Source organism: Dipodomys merriami, unplaced genomic scaffold (assembly GCF_024711535.1).
Source record: "Dipodomys merriami isolate MVZ:Mamm:240054 unplaced genomic scaffold, mDipMer1.0.p SCAF_3, whole genome shotgun sequence".
In the NCBI taxonomy this organism is placed as follows: Eukaryota; Metazoa; Chordata; class Mammalia; order Rodentia; family Heteromyidae; genus Dipodomys; species Dipodomys merriami.
In genome coordinates this window covers 53,286,385-53,300,480 of record NW_027204492.1, presented here as the reverse complement: position 1 = coordinate 53,300,480, position 14,096 = coordinate 53,286,385, and the positions used below count along the sequence as shown (strand labels likewise).

Sequence of the window (14,096 nt, the reverse complement as noted above, 5' to 3'; positions counted from 1 at the left end):
ACAGAAGAGAAAGTCTAGTAAATAATATTGATAAAATTAAAATGAAAATAGAGCTCTAAATGTGTTTAAACTATACAACAGCATTGGGCATCAGGTTCAGTATGTAATATTAGTTAATTCAATAGTATACCATAAAGAATGATTTTTGCGATCACCTCAAGTTAAGCAGTTAAAGAATTGATTTAGAGCTTACAAATGGAATTAATCTTTGCAGGAAAATTAGTCCATATTTTACTTAAAGATATGCTGTGTTGCTGTAGTGTGACAGTACATAGTTAATAGTGAAGGTTATAGATCATTACCTCCCCACTTGTGGGAGGCAGATCTTCCCTCAACTAACTTACATGGATTTGGATTGATCTGAGAACCAAACTAGTACATGGAGTGGTTTCCAAATAAGAAACATTCATATTAATTTATTTTCCATATATTTTAATCTTCATTAGAGAAGTACAGATAATTGAACAAAACAAAATACTTTTACACATTTTTGAAAAAGAGTTATAAAAAATAAAAGAACATGTGAAGCGAGGAAGTGTTAACTACAAATATATATATATTCAGCATTCCATACTTTTTGTAAGGTAATGGAAAGGCTTGGAAAATTTATATTAAGAGAAGTAAGCAAGATCCAGAGAGGTATAGGTTTTATATTTTCCTTCATTTTTGATAGCTTGAATGTGCCTGTAAGTCTACAAATAAACACAGTGGATGGTAAAACGAAAAAATATACACTTGGATATGATAAATTATACAGGTCTCTAGGCACTCACGCACTGAAACCAAAGAATGTCTTGGGGAAAGAACACAAAGGTACAATACCGATGTGCATCTGATCATATAAAATAATCTTTATTGAAATGAACTCCAGAAAATGAATCAATAGGTGTTTTCCTTTGTTGCTCTTTAGGTTACCTTTTTCTTTTTGTTTCTCCATTTATCTGTCTTTCAGAGGGAAAGAGGGCACAGAAATAATGAGAAAAAGGGTGAATAAATGCAGCAGTGGTACTTATTAGACACTATGATTAAAATGAGCTATACAACTTGTGGGTGGGAACAGAAGACAAAACTGGGGAACAGCGAAGGAAAGGGTGGTATTGTTTAAAAATTTTATTCTTTATCTGACTTATGGAACTATAACTCCTCAGTACGTCAACTTTTTAATAACAACAAGAAAAATTAAAATTCAGTAAAACAGGATTTTTTTGTAGATAGTTCCATTGCCTGGTCTGAAATGATAATTTCTTTTTCCAGTGAAGCTGGATTTATGTCCTGTTTTTAGTCAGACAAAAATGAAAGGATAGAAATCTAATGCATTCTAACTTTCTTAGTACCATAATTTTTAACATTGAAGAGAGAAATAATATGATTTAGACTCAATATAAACTTCATAAATTGAACTCATTACCAGGATTTTATCTAAATATGGAAGGTTACATATATGTTTTTCCACTAAGGCAACCCCAAAACATAATTCCAATAGCTGAAAGGAAAATTCAGTATCAGCACTTCCCCTTGATAAACTTAAGTCTCTGGATAGGTAGTTGCTATTGAATACTTTTATTAAAAAATCAATAACCCACACACATATCTTTTAATGTTATTTGTATTACATATATTCATGCCAGAATTTATTCTCAGAATACTTTGGCCAATTTTTAGTGTAATCTTTTGTATATAATTTGGAGAAAGATCTAAACTGATGCACAATATGGAGCATTTTAAAAACTAGTAGTATGCCAATGTTGGAATCTAAAGAGTTAGTTATTTTTAGTGTTATGTTGAAACTATAATAAAGAAAACTACAGATTGAAGCTTGGAGAAAATGTATAAATCATTGGCATTTATCTGGAGCTGCAAAGTTTTGTACTGGATCATATCAGAAAAATTGCCCCTAATGAAAAAAAGTAAATGCCTCTGCTTGATGCTACTATAAATAGCAATTGGTTATTTCTCAGTCTTTACTATATCTGTACAGAGTGAGAGATTTTTTTTAAATTTTAATTACTTTTTATTGAAAACTGCACAGAACGCTAAATGTCCACGGTTACAACAAACAAATACAGTAATGGTAACTCATATTAAAACAAAACATACTTCTGATAGCCATTATTTTTTTCTGTTTGGGACAGTTTTAAAGGTTTTCTTTTGTCACAAAAATAGAAATGTACCTATACAAAGCTCAAAATAGGCCATCTTTTTTAAACAAAAAGGCAATGATTCACAAAAGACTATGAATAGAACATGTAACTAGTTGATACAAATCTAATAGGATTTGTTAAAATCAGTCACATCTAATAACGCATCTGAAGTGTTCTTGTATAAAATATCACGTGAAGAAAAGAATTTATCAATGTCTAAAAAAGTGGGTTTGTTCATAGACAATCTGACAAGTTACCATAAAAAGTGTTTCTTGAGACATAAGGAAATGCAACATTATTCTTCTTGAACTTTAACAGCTCAAGACTTCCCACTCAATAAAATAGCTGAGGATCTGAAACTGAGAAAATATATTTGAGTACAAACAGCTTGTGAAACTTAATATTTTTTCTTTTTCTTTTTTTCTTTTTTCTTTTTCTTTTTCTTTTTTTTTTCTTTTTCCTTTTTTTCATCAGAGGTTATTACTGAACTTACAACCAACTTGCCCGCTCAGTATGCAGTTCAGAGGAGAGAACTTCAGTGCACAAGCCTGTACTGGCTTTGTTCCTGTGCATGCCGATGTGTCTGACACAGGCAGACAGTTTTCCCCATTTCGTAGTAACTCAATCTTCCTATTAGCAAAAAGAGGTAAGAAGCCCCTGGAAACCGAAGGGGCTAGAGTCAAGGTGGGGGTTTCCTCTCAATATTTTTATTTCAATGTTTGGAACTCTTGATGCAACATTCTAGAGCTAGTTGCTCAGGACCTGCTGTGCCCAGGGGACTGATAAAGGAAAAAGCTCTATTTATTCTTTGTGATTGGATGCACAGATGAAAACTTAACACACAATAACAGAAGTTGGTCGTTAATAAGTCATGTCCTCGTCTCTCGGCGCTTCTGGAGCAAACATCTTTTCTAGCTCCTTGTAGCATTAACACTGCAACATCAATGATACATATGTCCAGGGCTCTGTTAGAAAGACCGTCAGACTCCTTTTCTCAGTTCATCCATTTGCCACTGTCTCTTGGTCCTAAGTTTATCTGAGTGGTTACCTCGTATAGCATTGTCTGCTGTTGCTCGTTGGGATGCTCTCGATTGTCCCCGTGTTTTGTGGACTGGTTGGGAGAGGGAGCCTGGGAGGGGTGTGCCACGGAGGGGAGGGGAGGTTGTGAGTCATCGGGATGCCTCCGGGGATGATGCCTTCCATTGCTGCAGGAAGTCCTCCCGGGGCCATACCCACGATGCCCGGCAGGTACCTGTATGTGGCACCATTGAGCTCGGGATGAATTGCTTGCTGGTCTATTACTGACCAAGGAGCTGATGTGACAAAGAATTCCTTGTTGACACAGTTTCTTAAACTTTCTGGGATGCAACCTGTGATGGCACGGCGGATCTCCGTGGCGGCTGCCTCCCTCATCTCTAGTGAGGAATGTTCAGTGTACCAGGCCGTGTGTGGGGTACAGATGAGATTTGGCGCATCTTTGAGTGGACCCTGGGCAAAGCTGAAGGGCTCCGATTCGTGCTCGTCGAGGGCAGCGCCTCTTATCCTGCCCTCCTTGAGGGCTTGGGCTAAGGCTTTCTCATCCACAAGGCCGCCGCGCGCTGCATTCACCAGGAACGCCCGCTGCCTCATCTGCTTGATAGTAAAGTCATTGATGAGGTGGTGGTTATGTTCGTTGAGATTGCAGTGCAGGGAAACACAGTCACTCTGATACAGCAGGTCCTGCAGGATGTAGACCCTCTGCATGCCCAGAGACCGCTCTATCCCGTCCTGCACGTAGGGGTCATAAAATATGACGCTGAATCCAAAAGCCTTGGCTCGAACAGCAACTGCCTGCCCTGTGCAACCAAAGCCGATGAGGCCCAGCATCTCCCCATCCATAAATCTGGGCTGCTCCTGAGGCCACCTCGCAGATCTGCTCCACGCTGTGCACCCGCGTGCCTTCCCGCAGCGCCTGGTACAGCCACGTGTTCCGCCAGTACAGGTTGAGGATGTGGCAGATGGTGGAGTCGGCCGTCTCCTCTACGGCTGCCAATGGGATGTTGCACACGGCGATGCCAAGCTCGCCAGCAGTCTTGATGTCCACGTTGTCATAGCCGCTGCCGATGCGCACGATGACCCTGAGCTCCTCCCTGTGTGGTACATCATCGCTCCCACGGCCTCGTTTAACACCTTCTCGTGGATTTCCTGAGTGGACTGTGCATCGCAGAAGGGCACTGTGGTCAGGTCCTTCAGAATAGGAGAGGGAGAGATTTTATGAGTGTTCCTTTAATATACACATGTTAATATTATAATTTGACAATTGGAAATTTACAATTTTTAATTTACTTTCTCTATGGTTTAGATTATTTTTAACCAGTGAAATAATACATTTTTAAGACATTCTCAGGAGTACTAAGAGCATGACAATCTGTGTTCAAATTTAGTAAGTTGAAATGTACTTTGTGATCATGAAGAAAATTACTTAGCTTTTGAAAATAATCTGACCATATGACACATTGTGTTTTTCCTGAACATTGTGCTGCCGATAAATGTTAATCCTTGAAACTGAATGAAAGAACACTTTAGTCTACATATGAAGCCCCACTCTCTACTTGGGCAAAATGTTATCCTCTGAAATGGAATGTTTAGTCTTACACTTTTAACCAGACCCTTGTTTTTCAAAGGCTTTTCCATAATTTTCTTAAATAAATGATCTTTAAGTTCCAAGGTAATACTAAAAGACGACCATCTGATGAAATTAATTCATACTTTGAATTCTTATATTGTTCTTCCAGGAGTATGTATAATTTTAATACAAAAATATATGTTAGGTGAAAATATAAACATTTGTACAGGATTATAGACAATATAGATGAATAGCATGAATAGCTACTATTCTATTTTATTTTATATTCTATATTTGATATCCCAATAACTCTTCCATATATCTTCTCTTTTCATATGGCACAATAGTCATTAACCAATGACTGATGTTTTAGAATATAAGTACTTGTTTTTCTAGAAAAATTTAAGTCTGAACTCCGAAGGTAAAATACATGTTATCTAAATGGGACATGGTAATAAAGCAGTCTGGGTAGGAAGAATGCAGAATAAAAAAATAAATTTACTGTTAAGCCAATGAAGCTTAGATTTCAGAGTTTTGTACATCAATTAGATAGTCTATGAACCAATGAAGAGCTGGAGCATTGTTTTCACATAGTCATAATTTTATAAAACTGGGGAAAACAAAATGAACAGACATAATATTAAACAATTAACACAAATTGTGTTTTCATAAATTCTTTACATTTTTCCATTTTGTTTTTGACTGCTATATTTACTTTCCATCATTTGTAAAGTAAGCAGCAAAATGACCATGGATACATTTGACATCTCCATAAGGGAAAGTGATTTGGAAATAGACCAAGTTAAATATTATCCATTTTTATAAGTTGTAATCATTTTCAGACATAGATAAATTGATACTAACAATGCCAGTACAGGTGTGTTTTTCAGAAACATATGTAATACATGCTGGGCTAACTTACCTTGCATAGTGGCAAGAAGGAATAGGAACAGGACCAGATTTTCTATAATAATATGAATATGGACAGTGAGGGAGAAATACATCATATAAATCACAAGAATTTGTGTGTTCTTACAGGTTTAATGAAACAATATTTTGAATATGTCTTTTATATGCAAGACAATTTGTCCTAATAAAGTCTGGTGGTCCCAGATAAAATTCAAGAAAAATAAAAATAAACTAACTGCTGAGGAAAATATAGGTTTGTACAAGAAAGTAACGAAGAGCCTAAATCTTTTAACAATCCACTTAATCTGAGTGAATCAATAAAACATAAGAGGTGAAGATATATTTTCTACTCATTTTCTATAAAATGCTGGTAACTGGCATTTTGAAATACTCATAAAACTTCAGGAAATATTGCATGACAATCTGTCTTCAATTTAAAATAATTTTCATTTAGTTATTTTGTAAGAAAATTTTGACTATATTAAAAGCTTATTACTGATGAAGGAATTCAATGGATCTTTCACTTAATTTGACAAGCAAAATTCTGAATTTTTATCTGCTACCACAAACATGTCTTAAGTCTAAAGAATCTTTAAAAACATGAGTAATGTAAAATTAATTCTGAATAGTAATGCTCTAAGGAGGCTATTTTCTATACAAGCATATGGAATCATTAAAATATGTTTTTTCTGTGGAGTGGCAATAAAAATTATGCTAGTTTTGGTTGATACTATGAGGTTCCCAATATTTCTAGGTCATTTTTTTTCTTGAAGTAGACCCTCAAACTATATGTGTTACAAACCTTTGACAATCTCATTCACTCATAGAATTATAGAGGGGGAATATCAACTTTGCTTTGACCTACTGTTGACATGTATTTGACCTTAAGAAAGTTATCTAACTTATCTGAACAACTTTGACAATACTTTGAAAACAAAATCACAGTTTTAAGGACCCTTCTGTTCATGCTAACAATGTTGAGTTTTACTGGCTTTCTAAATGGCTACATAATTCCCTCAAACTTATTTTAAACAATGCAGAGAACCACCCTTTCTCATAAGAAATACTCATAGATGAGTATTCCTTTTTTTAATCTGTAATGACAGACACAGACCTTCCAAATTTCACTATTTCCTTCATAAATTATTAACTTAATTGCTTTATCCAAACAGATCAATAGTAACAAATAAAAATGCTTATTAGCATTTGGTAAACTTTGGGTAAATTTCTCTCTTCTAAACAAGCTTTTGAACATTTGCTTTTATGAACAGATTACTCCACCTGAATATAGATCAGTTTCACACTAAAACATTATCCAAACTGGTCGTTCATGCCTGCAATCCTAGCTACGCAGGAGACTGAGATCTGAAAATCATGGTTAAAAGTCAATGTGAGCAGGAAAATGTGAGACTCTTATGTCCAATTACAAACCAGGAAATAGGAAGTGGAGCTATGGCTTAAACTGGTAAAACTTTAGACTTGATTGAAAAGAGCTCAGGGACAGAGCAAAGGCCCCAAGCTCAAGCCAACCAAAATCAAAACAAAACAATAAAAAATTTAAAAAAATTATCCAAATGTCCATATTTGTTCCAAGTGATACATGAAGGACTCTTCCTGGTCTTGATTACACCTCACTATAAAAGAACATTATGCCTGACACCGTCATACTAGAAGTTATAATGAATATTGTCTCCACTGCGATATAACTTCTTCTCTTACAACAACCTTTTCAAAATGTTTCTGTTTAGCATAAGTTTTGCCCTTATTTAACAATACAAAAAAAATATTCTGGTTAAGAGGGTTAGAGAAATGGAGACAATATTTCATCTGTAAACTTCAAATTTCTACTCCTACTATAAACAAGTGAAGATACTGAACAAGTAAACTGAATAGAAACTCTTCTAAGCCTCAGATATAATTACTTTCATAAACTGGTAAAGATTATTTATGGCAGAGTCTTCTATAAAAGGCAATCAATCATCCATTAAATGCCCATCTAAATATTGTACATTAATCCAAGAAGAATTTTTCTGAATTGGAAATTCTGTGAAAGTTTCTGTTACATGGTTCCAGTATAACAAATGTAACATTTGGAGCCAAATAGATTTATTTGAGGAAAGAATTTATATGTTGAAGTGGTTTAAATTAAAGAAATAATTTCAGGAAATGTAGTAAATTTTTATCTGCCAATCTCTCACTTTAGTAAAAATCCCAAGAAGAACCTCCATACTGCATCCCAAAGTGGTTGAACAAGTTCATACTCCCACCAACAGTACAGTAGGGATCCCTTTTGGCCACATCCCTTCCAGCATCTGCTGTTATTAGATTTATTGATTATAGCTATTCTATCTGGGGTGAGGTGGAATCTCAATGTTGTTTTGATTTGCGTTGCTTTTATGGCTTGAGAAGTTGCGCGTTTTTTCATGTGTTATTGGCCATTCATATTTCCTCTTAAGAGAAGTCTCTCTTGAAATCTTTAGCCCACTTATAAATCAGGCAGTTGTTTCTTTGAGGATTTGTGGTTGGGGGATTTAATTTTTTGAGTTCTAAGTATATTTTAAATATAAGGCCCTTGTCTGTTGTATGGGTAGTGAAGATCTCCCAATCTGTGGGCTTTCTATTGATCTTGCTAGCTATGTACTTTGCCTTGCGGAAGCTCAGCAGTTTCATGCAATCCCATTTCCAACCTTTGTTTTATTTCTTGTGTTTCTGGGTCTTTATTAAGAAAATTTCAGCCTGTGTCAAGAACCCTAGAGTGTTTCCTATTCCTTTCTGTAATGTTTTCAGGGTATCTTTTACTTCGAGGTCTTTGATCCATTTGAAATTGATTCTGGTGAAGGGTGATATGTAAGGAATAACTTAGTTTTCTACAGGTGTTTAAACCAATTTTTCTAGCACCAATTACTGAAGAGGCTGCTTTTCGTCTATTCTATTTTTGTGCCTTCCTTATAGAAGATTAGGTGGCTATCGGTCTGTTAGTTCATTTATGGGTCTTCAGTTCTATTCCATTGGTCCTCCTGTCTGCTCTTGTGCCAGTACCAAAATGCTTTGATTACTATGGCTTTGTAGATAGATTTGGCAGTATTGCATTTTCATGATTTTAATCCTCCCAATATATGAGCATGGGAGGTGTTTCCACTTTCCTAGTTCTGCTTTAATTTTCTTTTTCAGGTTTTAAATGTTTTTATCCTAGAGGTCTTCCCCCTTTTTTGTTAACTGCTAAATTTTTTTTTTCCTTGGGCTATTAAAAAAGGAGTTGTTTTTCTGATTTCAGTTGCACGCTTCTTGTTATTGGCATACAGAAAATCCATCGATTTTTGAGGGTTAATTTTATACCTTGCTACTTGGCTAACCTTTTGATCAGCTCAAGAACCTTGGGAGTGGAGTCCATAGGGTTCTTCACATACAAGATTGTGTCATCTGCAAAGAGGGAGAGTTTTACTTCTTTCCCTGTTTGAATCCCCTTTATATTTGTGTCTTGTCTTTTGTTCTAGTGAGGCTTTCTAGTATTAAATTGAAGAGGAGTGGAGAGAGCAGATATCCTTGTCTCGTTCCTGAATTTAGAAAAAAAATGTCTGTAGCTTCTTGCCATTAAATATAATGCCAGCTGTGGATTTGTCATATGCCACTTTTATTATGTTGAGGAATGTTCCATGGATTCCTTGTTTCTCCAGAGCTTTCCTCATAAAGGGATGTTGGATTTTGTCAAATGCATTTTCTGCATCTATTGAGATAATCATTTGGTTTTTATCCTTGCTCTTGTTGATGTGATGAATCATAGTCTTTGATTTGCACATATTGAACCAACTTTGCATCCCTGAAAAGAATCATGTTTGATCATAGTGTATGATTTTTTTGAAGTGTTGAAGTTGATTGCCAAAACTTAGTTGAGAGGTTTTGCATCAATGTTCATCAAAGAAATGGACAGTCTTCTTTCTCTGATGAGTTCCTGCCTGGTTTTGGGATGAGGATTATGATGGCTTCATAGAATGAGTTTGGTAGTGAACTTTAACTTTCAATATCATTGAAGAGTTGGAGGAGTATTGGTGTGAGTTCTGCTTTGAAAGCCTTGTGGAATTTAGCTATAAATCTATCTGGTACTGTGCTTTTCTTGGGTGGGAGGGCTGTTATTGCTGTTTCTATTTCAATGCTTGATATGCATCTGTTAAGTTGATTTAAACCATCTTGGTTTAGTTTGGTCATATCAATATTTGTTAGAAATTCTTCCATTTCTTCAAATTTGTTGGCATATAATTTTGAGAAATATTCCCTTGTAATATTCTGAATCTTGCCCCCCCTCCCATGGAAATGTTCCTTCCTCACCACTGATTTAGTTTATTTGGGTTTGTTCTCCTCATGACCCACTGATGGTCCAACAGTGTGTTGGTCAGTCTCCATGTGTTACAGGATTTTCATTGGTGACTTTGGGTATTGAATTCTAATTTTATTCCCTGTAGTCTAAGAGAATCCAGGGCATAATTTCAATGTTTCTGAATTCAGACAGATTTGCTTTATGCCCTAAAATGAGGTCTATTTTGGAGTATGTTCCAGGTGCTGCAGAGAAGAACATGTATTCTGTTGTTGCTAGTTCTAATACTCTGTAGATATCTGTTAAGTATTGTTGGTCTATGCAGTTGTTTTGATCTGAAGTTTCCCTGTTGAGATTTTATAGAGTTGATCTACCCATTGGGGAAAGTGGGGTATTAAAATCCCCAACACTTAATGTCTTTGGATATATGTGTGATTTTATGGAATGTAATGTTTCTTGGATAAATTAGGTGTTCCTGTGTTTGGTGAATACATATTTAGATCTTTCCTGTAGGAAAGATACCTTGATTAGTATGTAGTGACCTTCTTAATCTCCTCTCACTAATTTTAATTTGAGATCTATTTTATCTAATTTTAGGATTGCATCTCCTGACTTTTTATGGGAGCTGTTTGATTGACCAATTTTGTTCTAGACTTTCACTTTCAGAATACACTTGCTTCCATGGTCAAGGTCTATCTCTTGAAGGTAGCATATAGAAAGATCTTGCTTTTTGGTCCAACAAGTCAATCTTTGTAGCTTATTTGGAGAGTTAAATCCATTCATATTGATAGGTTTGAGAGCTATTTCATAGTTCCTGTCATGTTATCCACCATCTTAGTGGCTGTGCCTATTGGGATCTTACTATGATTATATGATTCTCTATTTGGGGGTCATTTCTTGGCCTTTATCATGTTCTTGTTAGTTTTCTATGTGTAGGGAATTTTTAAGTATAATTTGTAAAGCAGGTTTGGTGGAGATACATTGTTTTAATTTTTCCTTGCTGTGGAAGGTGTTTATTTGTCCCTCTGTTATGAAAGAGCTTTAGTTGGGTACAGTATTGTTGGTTGATTGTTGTTTCTCTTCAGGGTGTGCCATACATCATTCCAGGCTCTTTTTGCTTTCATGGTCTCTGCTGATAAATCTCTGGTTATTCTGCTTGGTTTTCCTCTTAAGGTGATTGATCTTTTCTCCCTGACAGCTTCAAGGATCCTTTCCTTAGGCTCTATTGATGTTGTGTGGATTACAATGTGACGGTGGAATGTCCTCTTCTGGTCTGGTCTATTTATGGTTCTAAAGGTTTCTTCTATTGGAATAGGCCTATCTTTTTGCATGTTTGGGAAGTTCTCTGCTAGGTTTCTGTTACAAAAATTTCGTAGACCTTTAACTTCGGTCTCTAGGTTCTACTCTACAATCATAAGCCTTAAATTAGGCCTACTGATGGTTGGCGTCTTCTATCTATTGAATAGATCTACCATATTTCTTGGATTTGTATTGAATAGTTGTATGTTCTTTCTCTATAATGTCTAGGCTGTCCTCAATCCAAGAGATTCAATCTTCTGTAAAGTCTAAACTACTGTGAAGACTTTCAAATTTGTTTTTTTTATTTCTTTTACTTATAATTGATCAGGTTTGACAGCTTCAGATTCTTTGTTGAAGGTTTGTTTTTGAGCTTGTATAGACTTCTTTACCTCCTTGATTTGGTTTTCAGTGTTCATGCTCAAATCCCTTCATTGAGTGGCTGTAGTTTTATTGGACTCACTTTCCTTCTGTTGGAAATCTTTCAGCTTCTATTTGTAGAATTCATGGATTCCTCTAGCTTTCTGTTTGTGGATTCCATGAATTCTTCTGTTAATCTTTGTTTATTCTCATCACACTCACAAAATTCCTCTGTTAATCTTTGATTAGCCTCATCACACTCATGCCATTCATCTAATAATCTTTGTTTAGCCTCCTCTTGCTCAGAATTACCCTATCACACTCATGCTTTTCCCTATCATGCTTACACAGAGCCCTTTGTAGACTTTAAATCTTTTTTTTCAACATATTTACCAGTAGTGTTTTTAGATCAGTTTGACAACTCTGCTCTAGATTATTCATTCATTGCTCTGTTCCCTGTTTATCGTGAGTGGAAGATGAGGTTCCTTGACTTGCCATTTTTTCTTATTTTTCTATGGCTTGCTCTGACCATTTGGGTTTGAAAGCAAAATCAGTTCCATGCTAGAACACTATTTTAAGGCATGCATCAACACAGATCCCTGTATTTGCAGTGTTTTGACACAGTCAAAATGAGTACAGGTACAATCTCATTCAACAACAAACAACTAGGTATCAATGGACTAAGAAAATCATAGAAGGAGTCAGGAGACCAGAAATTAATAGGTCTAGGGAGAATTGTGAAGAGATAATAAGAATAGAGCAATGTAGGGAGGGAAAGGAAGAGAAGAAAGATAAGTAAGACCTAAATTCAGAAAGAGGAAAAGTGAAAGTAGAAGAAACAAAAAAAGTAAAAAAAAAAAATTAAGTTAAAAACTTATATATCTATATATGTATGTATGAATAAATAATGCTACAATTAAAAGAACTAAGGTTGAGAAATTGCAGATTAAGTAATCAATGTCTGAATTTAGTATGTACACAATGAAGGATAAGGCCTAATCATCAAAGATGCCTATGTATCTGGAGATGAACAGAACAGTACTTAAGTAGAGTGAAAAAAGCAAAAGGACCAAAGGGAAAATGGGGGAAAAAGATAAGAGAAAAAAAAAGAAAAACCTTAAATTAAAATAATGAAAAAATAGAAAATAATTAAAAAATTAAGTAGAAAAAAGAATTATTTGATTTGTTTAGGTGAAGTTGTGTCTCCCCTGTGTCTGTATCCAGTCTCTTGGTAAGTCTCTGACTTGCTTGAGGTGTTTTGTTTCAGTTGGCTTAGTAGGTTTCTCAAATCAGTTTGTTTGAGCAGACAGAATGAAGCTCTGCCTTACCAGCATGGGCATTTTTGTGACATTTCTACTACACTAGTTCATTGGGAGGGCTATTTGCTGTGTGTTCATATAGGGGATATTTGATTCCTGCAAAGGAACTTGAATATGAGTGGGGCTGTGGCCTGTCAGCAATCAGTAGCTTTTCCCTGAGGGGTTAGCTCCTGAGACATTCTTCTGGCTCAGCCTGGAGCCACTCTCAGGATTTATGCCATATCCAGATTCAAATTGTTTTTCTTTTATCTTCCTACAGCTGGGAGAGCTGCCCATGCCACCTCTGGCTGTGTTTACCCAGCAAAGAAAGTCGCCCTGACCTGGGGGGAGATTCCACCGCCTTGGAAGTGTAACTTTCCCCTGAAAAGAGCTGAGCCCTGCTGGTCAGGTTCCTTTTCCCTGTTAAAAAATGGCTAGTCAGTGTCTGCTTCTAAGCCCTGAGTTATCTGCTAGCTGCTCTAGCCCATTCTTTGTCAGTATCAAAGATAGACTTCTTCTCTGGTGCTTGGGGAGGGACTACCTTCCCAATGCTGCTTTGTGGGAACAAGTATATTGTCTTGTGGGCTACTCACACGTTTCTCTTGGTTTATGGATCGTCCATTGTCTGCGACTGTCTGGGGTCAGTAGGATGAAGATTTCCACTCTTGTCAGTTCTTGCTGGTGATGAGTAGAATCTGCTTGCGCACCATCTATAGCACCTTTTTCCCGGGTTCTATCTGCTGATATGCGGCCATGGCAGCAGTAACCCCCACCACTGCAGACACCGTGAGTCTTCTTGACCAAGTTGCCTGTATTTTTCCTTCCTGGCTAAACTCCCTGTACTATGATGGCACACTTGGTGTGACTTTCTATCCTTGGATTTTTCACTGAAACACAAACTTTTTCCTACATGAGAGCTTGTTTAGCCCCCAGCTTCTTATCTACCATCTTCCTCCTGACTCTAAATTCGATTTATGTGTATCATTTTCACATGGGGAAGGGTGGGCACATTATTTCATTAGGATTCCATTTATTATAAAGTTCATGACTGGTATTATCAAGAGTTTATATAGTGAACCATATTTAAAATTTGTGCATAAGTACATTTTAAAAATTAATATACTTCATAATCATACATCTTAAAATGTATTGACATATTTTCATACTTAAAATTTTTA

General features: G+C 36.0%; 1 pseudogene; it reads right to left on the bottom strand.

Moving 5' to 3' along the window:
• Window positions 1–3,135: 3,135 nt before the first annotated feature.
• The window catches only part of LOC138839799 (C-terminal-binding protein 2-like), a 46,598-nt pseudogene continuing 35,637 nt past the window's right edge, over window positions 3,136–14,096 (bottom strand).